Raw genomic sequence first — 10,012 nt, forward strand, 5'->3', positions numbered from 1 at the left:
ATCATAATAATCGACCTTATAATTTAATCATAATAATTGAACATTATAATGTCATCATAATAATTAACCCTTATAATTTCATCATAATAATCAACCATTATAATTTCATCATAATAATCTACCTTATAATTTCATCATAATAATCGACCTTATAATTTATTCATAATATTTGCCCATTATAATTTCATCATTATAATTGCCCATTATAATTTCATCATAATTATTGACCATTATAATTTTATCATAATAATCTACCATTATAATTTCATCATAATAATCGACCATTATAATTTATCATAATAATCGACCATTATAATTTCATCATAATAATTGACCATTATAATTTATCATAATAATTGACCATTATAATTTAATCATAATAATTGACCATTGTAATTTCATCATAATAATTGACCATTATAATTTCATCATAATAATCGACCATTATAATTTCATCAGAATAATCGACCATTATAATTTCATCATAATAATCGATTGTTGTAATAGTTTCCAGCTTTTTTCTTTAGTGTAACAACATAACTCTCCTTCCCTTTTATTTTATCAAAAATGTATGACATACATTTTTCTAAACACTCATCCTATTTCCTGTTAGCACAATCCATAGATTTTTCACACCCTATTTCTAAGAAAAAGGTCTGACCCCCTCCCTATTAATTTTTCTGTGGTTAGTCTTTACCTATTGACCACTGCATTATTTCATCTAGACATAATATCCTGACTTGTCCAATGCCATTTCTTTTTGGGTGTAGGTTACTCTTCCTACGACCGATGTCGGGTGTTTATTTCTAGCCACCCTTCTGCCATAGTCAAACAGCGGCCCCTTTTGCCTCTCATCAAAGCTCGACGACTTTACCTCCACTAGGTTATCTGACTCTTTCTCCCCATGAGTGGTCACACAGACCAGACGTTCCTATATCATTATTATTATCATTATTATCAGCAATGGAAGATTTTACTTGAAACAAAATCAGATAAAAAAGAGAATTAGACGAATCGATTTGGCATCGAAAATAGGCATCCATTTTTCCGATTCTGATACCGATTTCGATACCCCTAAACATTCCAATTTTTACGATTCTTGATTCCGATTCTGATAATCGCCCCAACACTAATATATATATACATATATATATACATATATATATATATATATATATATATATATATATATATATATATATATATATATATACGGGTATCTATTTACAAGACGTGTGCTTCCATAATGAGTCCCTTTTAACTTATGAGTGTTAACGTTCTGTTATATGATTCGTCTATTGGGTGTTCATGTGTGTATACATATATTAATAGTTTATAGATATCGTTGTTGGTTGAAACACTAGCAGAAATATACCTCAAATCTTCCTTCCATGCATCCTAAAATAAAAACGGCTTCTCTCTGAAAGTGAAAACGTTCAGACGGGAATTATATTTTGATATACAATTTGTTTCTACTGGGTTCTTTTTCAAAGTTAGAAGTTAGAAAACTTTTTATAAGATTACATTTTTCTAATTCGTCCCTTCTGACTTCCATGAACGTTTAGTCATAAAAACCCATCTGTCTGCTAATGCGTTGCGTATCGAACTGATATCCCATGTAACTACAACTTTACATCTCAAAATCTATATTTGTATTACGTCATCACTACACATAGCCTACAGATCCTTACTGGTTTTTGTCACATATATTTGCTTATATTATGATTAGCTTAAATTCCATCCGTCAAATTAACATAAAATTAACATTCTTGACAACTATTAAAAGTAAATATTTCAATTTAAAATAACTTTTCACATCTTTAAAATATTACCATCTAACAATATCCTTTTACCAATCATAATAATCGACCATTGTAATTTAATTATGATAATCGACCATTGTAATTTCCTCATAATAATCGACCATTATAATTTCATCATAATAATTGACCATTATAATTTCATCATAATAATCGACCATTATAATTTCATCATAATAATCGGCCATTATAATTTCATCATCATTATTGACCATTATAATTTCATCATAATAATCGACCATTATAATTTCATCATAATAATCTACCATTATAATTTCATCATAATAATCGACCATTATAATTTTATCATAATAATCTACCATTATAATTTCATCATAATAATCGGCCATTATAATTTCATTATAATAATCGACCATTATAATTTCATCATAATAATTGACCATTAGAATTTCAGCATAATTATTGACCATTGTAATTTCATCATAATAATCGACCATTGTAATTTCATAGTAATAATCGACCATTATAATTTCATCATAATAATTGACCATTAGAATGTCAGCATAATTATTAACCATTATAATTTCATCATTATAATCGGCCATTATAATTTCATTATAATAATCGACCATTATAATTTCATCATAATAATTGACCATTAGAATTTCAGCATAATTATTGACCATTAGAATTTCATCATAATAATCGGCCATTATAATTTCATTATAATAATCGACCATTATAATTTCATCATAATTGTTGACCATTAGAATTTCATCATAATTATTGACCATTAGAATTTCATCATAATAATTGACCATTGTAATTTCATCATAATAATCGACCATTGTAATTTCAGCATAATAATTGACCATTATAATTTCATCATACTAATCGACCATTGTAATAGTTTCCAGCTTTTTTCTTTAGTGTAACAACATAACTCTCCTTCCTTTTATTTTATCAAAAATGTATGACATACATTTTTCTACACACTCATCCTATTTCCTATTAGCACGATCCATAAATTTTTCACACCCTTTGTCTAAGCAAAAGGTCTAACCCCTTTCTTATTAATATTTCTGTGGTTAGTCTTTACCTATTGATCACTGCCTTATTTCATTTTGACAGAATCTCCTTTCTAGTCCAATGCCATTTCTTTTGGGTGTAGGTTACTCTTCCTACGACCGATGTTGGGTGTTTATTTCTAGCCACCCTACTGCCATAGTCAAACAGTGGCCCCTTTTACCTCTCATCAAAACTCCACGCCTTTACTTTCAATGGGTCATCTGCATCTTTCTCCCCCATGAGGTGTCATACAGGCCAGACGTTCCTGCTTTTGGCAAAGTACAAAATGAACTTAAAAATCTAGTGGAGAATGACCTCTTCTCTTACCTACTACCCTTCTACAAAGAAGAGACGTTGCTAGTCTCTCTCTCTCTCCTCTTCTCTCTGTCTGTCTGTCTATCTCTCTCTCTGTCTCTCTCTGTCTCTCTCCCCCTTTCTTTCTTTCCACTGTAATGTTATTTTCCTGGAAGGTGCTCGATTGAATTCCAATCTTTGGTGTATATAATCACGTTAACAGACCGATTCTCATTAGATCACCAAAGTAAAGCAACGTTGACCCTGGTCAGTACCAGATGGGTGACAATTTGAGATACCGGGTCTCTATGTACAGGGTGTTCAATAATAACCGTTACAAAGGTTTTTACTTGTATTTAATAAATAAACAAAAAAACTATAATTACATTAATTCAAATGCATGAAATAATAATATGGCGATGAAAATATAAACTTTTTACTCGATGCAAACGTTTGGAGAATGCTCTACAGGAGTCATGAATGACTCATTTGGGTATTTTCTCCATTCCTTGGTCAGTTTCTTTTTCAGAGCGTCCAAACTGGTGTGGTGTGTAGCTGAGAATTTGCTCTCCAATATTGATCAGATTGCAAAGTCCAGTGGGTTCGGGTCTGGAGATTATGGAGGCCATTCTTCCTTCGAGATGAAAGCAGGCACATTCTTTGTCAGACATTCCTGCGTCTTTTTCGCTACATGAGCAGGTGCAGAGTCTTGATGGAATGACCAACGCCTGTTTTTGAAATGCTTTTGCGCCCAGGGCAACAATGCAGACTCAAGAATGGATGTGCGATAATTTTCCTGGTTCAATTTGATGCCATCATCCACAAAAACGAGGGGACTTCTTCCCGTCACTGTTACCGCTGCCTAGACCATCACTGAGGCGGTACCTTGCCTCCGAGTAACCAGCCGAGACTCGACTTCACTTTTATGCGACCAAATCCGATCATTTTGGATATTAACGTGCTCTTGGACGTTAAATTTCTTTTCCTCACTGAAAACCAAGTTAGGAAGCGTGCCAGCAGTGATGCGAGATAAGATGAGCTCAGCTCTTTGCGCACACTTCTCAATAGAACTTGTAGAGAACAGTTGCTTCTTCTTGTGTTTGTACGCAGATGTTTGGAGATCAGTGTGGAGAATCATAGACATCGTTCCGATTGACACTTTACCCTCTTTAGCGAGATTTCTGAGGGATCTTCTTGGGTTCCTCCTAAGCTTCTGTCTTGTGGATTTTACCAGTTTTGGGGTCCTAGCAGAACTTGATCAGGTTGATTAACAATGTCACCAGTCAATTTGAACCGTTTAAGTCTCCGCCAGACCAACATTCTGTTGATATTAAAGGTCTTTGCTATGTCAGGTGCTGTCTTCCCAGATTTGTATAGCTCTACAATGGTGGTTCTTTTTTGTAAATCCTGAGGCATTCTGATCAAAACTAAAGTTTCAGTTATAGCTTAGATTTATACACCTGAAACACCTAAAAATATAGATAATTTGTAAAATATAGAAAATAAAAGAATCCTGTAACGATAAATTTTGAACACCCTGTATGAAGACGTCAACACCTCCTTGAAAGAACCGCATAATCCTAATGTCGGCATTTTCCCTAACAGTGATATGCAAGCTACTAGAGTCTGTATGTAAATTTGATATTCCTATGAAACTTCCTTCTTTGAAGGAAGCTGGTTCAACCTGCCTAAAATGAGTGTCACTTTGGTACGGAATCTATTGCAAGACATTCACAGCAAGAACATGTCTTCCTGTTAGAACGGAAATAAAAGACTTTCGCTTCTCCATCAATTGGGCCTAACAGTAGGTAGACTATTCATGAATGAAAATATTTTTGCAATGATTTTCTGCCCGTGAAGCACATTGCTGTTGAGCTGCTTCCCTGCTGATTACAATTTGATTTGTCAATAAATTCTTACCATAAATCGTTTAAAAAAACTCGATGAAGTTTGTACAATTGATCACTGTTTGCATTCTTATAGTGTTCCTCATCTGTCGATTGACAATAATTCTGTCTATTTAGCTTCGAGTAGCTATTGGCCTTGATTGTAAACATGAAAATTACGATGATGTACACTACAAACGACAGACTTAATGGGAATGTTTCTTTAAGAGAGGAGACCACACAAGAGATGGGTTGCAATCTTTGAAATAATATTGTCTTTAAAGCAACATTCCATATTATGATTGTAAGCCACTTGAGACTTTGCAAAGTTTTGTTTATACCAGACGCTGGGCCCCTTTGTCAGGTTTTATGCCAATAGATTAACAGCTGATAACTCTCGAGTTGTCTGACACTGTGGTCCAAATGATATCTCACTATTTTTTCTTATGGAAATTGCCCCAGACAAGGGGTTAAACTACTTGATGTATAGAGCTAACAAGAAGAAAAGATGATTATCACAAAGATATATTGAAAACACTAGAATAACGAGCTGGGGCAAATAAAGCAGGGAATAGATCAGACAATTCTGATGAAAGCATGCTAAAATAGTATCTATAAAAAAGACTGAGACTAATATCACCTCTGTGTGTGTGTCAGAGACAGATTGGTATTTGGGTCTTTGACTGATGGTCCTTTTGTCTTTGGTTTTGATTTAGTCAGACTCAGAATTCTTATTGAAATTCTTTCATCCGATAAAAAAAACAATGTTTAATTTCAGAAGAGTTTACAATAGGTAGCTGTTCTGCACATGTCCTGGAGATCAAGAGTTTTCAGTGGGGAGCTGTTCTGTATAAGTTCTGGAGATCCAGAGTTTTCGGTGGGTAACTGTTCTGTATAAGTCTCGGACTTTATAATTTTGAAAGCAAAGAGCAAAAGATCTTTCTCGTGTTGGAGCGAAAAAATTCTGTGCTGCGATGCTAAAAGATGCAATATTTTTGTGGAACACTTCTGGTTTCTGATTGGTTGCTTGCAGAACGTGGCTCCCTTTGATTTGCCAGCTCCCATCGCCAGTATCTATAAGTAGAATCTTCTATCGGGAATAATTCCAACTTTATGTATCAAAAATATTGCAATAAGTGCCAATGTAATCTCTCCCAATAAAATGCTATTACTTGTTTTAAATTTGAGTTGCGATCTTGTTTCAAATAAAAAAGCATTGCCCGAGACCACGTAGTGGACACTATGGTCAGTGTTGAAATCAAGCACCGAATGCAGACGAAGACAATAAATGTGCAATTACAGAGAATTATTATTATTGGGTCATTATTTGTCATATGATAAGTGGTGACCCAATAATAATAATAAAATAATTCTCTTTAACGTTTCAGAAGTAATGAAAAAGACGATAAAAATCATTGAATATAATTTCAGTTTCATTAACAAAGATAAAATCCGTTTTAGAAGCAGGAAGGGGGGGATTATAAATTATATTACCTTTCAAGAGTTTCTATGAATTTAGAATAGAAATTAATACAAAAATACAAATATCTCATTTTTTTCTTCTTCTCTTTTATAATTATCTCTATTATTCGCTAACACAGAATGTAAATTGGGTTTTTATATTCCGTCAAACACGTTATCTATAATTATTACGCGTTTATCACTTTCGGCAAAAGACTGTCTTCTCGGAATCGTTTTGTTCATAATCATTTTTTTCCAAGTTGGATTCTCGAAGATTGTTTTTTTATAAACATTCCGTGTGTTTGTTCACTGTCTAATTGAAATGTATCATGATTATGACAATCATTTGCATAATGCTCTCAGCCAATGAAATTATTCGTAATTGATTGTGCAAGATCTTTTGAAATGATTGTTTTTCAATTTTTGAAACGTTTGGGGCAAAGATTCTCCCGATATTGAATTGTTATTATGTGAAATCTTTAGTGACATCTCAAGAAATCATTGGCAAAGGCTTCGGGGAGAAGGAAATACCCTAAGTCAATAGACTCCTATCATGAACCATCCCACGAATCTTTTCCAATCATCTTATAATGTTCATCATCTCTCAACTTTATATCGTATGAGCTTCAATCTATGGTCCCCTCTTGCCAAACTGTTACAAAACACACTCGTCTACCTACAATGGTGATCAACAGTTTCCCCCTATCTGTGTCTAAATCTAAATGCAAATTCCATGAACAAAGCTTCTTTCCTAGAACTGCCCGCCTGTGGAACTCTGTTCTGGTGAATTGCTTTCCAGCTGACTACAATATGTCCGTCTTCAAGTCCAATGTAAACAAGTTCTTGTTGAACCCTCCCCCCATAAATAATCCATTTATATTTCATTTCTACCATTAACTATGAATACACTATAATCTCCAAAACCACCGTACACTTATTAACTCTTATACTGGAGTGTCTTTCGGGCCTTGATAAATGGTAAGTCTCACGTGAAAAAAATGGCAATTATTTCATCCCAATTGAGTGACTTATGTCCTTGATAAGTGATGATTTCTGTTGTGTCGTGGCACAATAGTAAAAAGAAAAAATCAAGTCGAGGTTGGTTTAAGGAACAAGTGTATTTGACATCACAGGTACAAAGGTAGGAAACGCGTATAACTGGCTTGCACGCAGGTGGTAGTACTGTCGCTTCTCCTATCAGTGTAGGTATTACTGGCACTATATACAGTGAGAACCGATGCAAGTTTCCTTGTGGCAGGAAGGCTGGTGTAACAATTTCTTTAGTAAAAACAATACCTTACCTATTATTTTTAGATATCTTTTTTAGACATCTTTCCTTCTGTTTCTAAATTTTTGAGATGAGAATTGATTCTTTGTATTATTTTCGATCGATGTAAACTCCGACCTTCTTCTGGTGTATCATATCAAACTCAATAATCTACACAGCGTTGCAAATGAAACCCTTTATTTAATCCATGTGAGTAGCATGCTCTTGTTCTGTCAACCGTTACCGGATAAAAGTCTTGAGCAATTCGCAAGTGTATTCTTAGTATTGCCCGTACTGAGGATTGAACCATCAACCTCCAGAAGAGTATCACTTAGAATCCTTTTCATGAAATAAATATCCGTATCAACTGATTCTTTGAACCCTTTCACTTTCTTTGATTTATTCTGGTTCTATGATATGCAGGGATATTTTGGTGATCGCCTAATAAGAAGGAGGTGTGATCCAGAATAGACTTAGCCCCTCACCTACCCAATATAATTTTATCTCAGAGGTTATCGCAAAGATAATTTCCATCAAAGCAATCAAAAAAAGCAATTCCTAAACTGAAGAGAACCGTCACAGTAAAAATTGGAACAGTGTTAAGAAAGGAGTGTGAAGGAGTTTTTGATATTCCTCCTCGCAGTAATTTAGTTCACTATACATTGTAGTCTACATTGCACTGTAGAGAGCTGTTGATTTTGTAAAAGTACTTTGTATATATAATGGCTTGAATTAAAGTTTAGAATGCAAAAGTCTTTAATTGACCATGCTTAATTAATTTCTAAACAGAAACATTCATTTCGAACACCTCCCTGTCATATCAAAGGACTAACCGTTGATTTTATATGTGAGTCTTCCGGCTTGTGTGGTAATAAAATTTCTAATTTTTATTATTGCACTTGTGATGTTAGGCTGTGTAAGGTGTCCACTTTGGTAAAAATTGCCTGTTCTTTCTTTTATTTGATTATCGATTATCGATACTTATCAAAGACATTCTGATACAAAACCTATTTAGAAAGAATGCCAGGCACATAAAGTACCTCCATGTAAAATTTCATAAAAATCGACCCAGCCGTTTTCTAGTCCATAACGAACGAACTCTCACACACATACACATATACACATATACAGACACATGCACAAAGTTCCTTTCCTATAATAGTAAAGATAACTGAAATCCACTGACTTTTCCGGATTGCCTTGTCTTAATAATTTCTTTATCATATTCATGTTTATTTATTGAGCGTTCAATATTTCCGCCAATAAATAAAACATAAAAGTGCTTAGCATCCTTATCTGATGAGTTCCTATGTTTTGCCCATCAAATTCCTGAAGATAAATGTCGATTCTAAGTCTTTCTGTGTGATTATTTGTTTTCCTTAATAAACTCTACTGTTATTTATTGTGAAGAGTTTTTTTCTTTTTCTTTTCTTATCTGATTTTTTTTCTGCAAGAGATTCAATACTTTAACAACAAAAAAAAAATACAGATAAAACCAATCCCAGGGAAAGAGGAAAATACAGAACGGATGAAAGCAAAAGCCGAAAAAATAAATCAAATGAAAACAGAAAATTAAATATAAAAAATAGACAATTGAATATAAAAAAAAAAACTTTTAAAAATATGTTTGATTTGGTCTATTTAATGGCAACCCATCGATTTTTGGATTATTTTTATTTATTTATTTTTCATAGAAATCGCTCCAGACAAGGTATTAAGCCACTTGAATGATGGAGTTTAAGAAATAAAAAATACTGCTTCACAGTCAAAAATCAGCCGATAATTAGTATTAGATGGATAGAATTTGACCCCAAAAACAGCAATTCTTCCTACTTTGTCAGAAATGTGAGGGATAAACGACAAAATAGAGGAAACAAGTTATGGGGCTGCTGAAAGTAAACACAAAGTCCACTCTCCCCTCTCCTTAAATTCTAAAACACAGCATTTATTGTAAAATGATTTATTGTACAGTACAAATTGAATGCAAGTTGCATTTCATATCGTATACATTTTTATGGTACTAGAAATCTGGAAATGAGTTATGGGTGTTTCGCACTTCCATAAGAATCGGCGATAAAATACGCCAGAAGAAGGTCGGTGGTTGCATCGACTAAAACGTTGTGAAAATAATACACAAGATGAGAACTGTGATCCAAAGAATCCATTGACCTGATATCGATTGTTAGGAAGAGTTTCGATGCAGCTCAAACTATCATACCCCATCAGCACTAGATTATATGTTACACCAGCACTGA

This window comes from Euprymna scolopes, chromosome 13 (genome assembly GCF_053919585.1).
Source record: "Euprymna scolopes isolate OS-2025 chromosome 13, ASM5391958v1, whole genome shotgun sequence".
NCBI lineage: Eukaryota > Metazoa > Mollusca > Cephalopoda > Sepiida > Sepiolidae > Euprymna > Euprymna scolopes.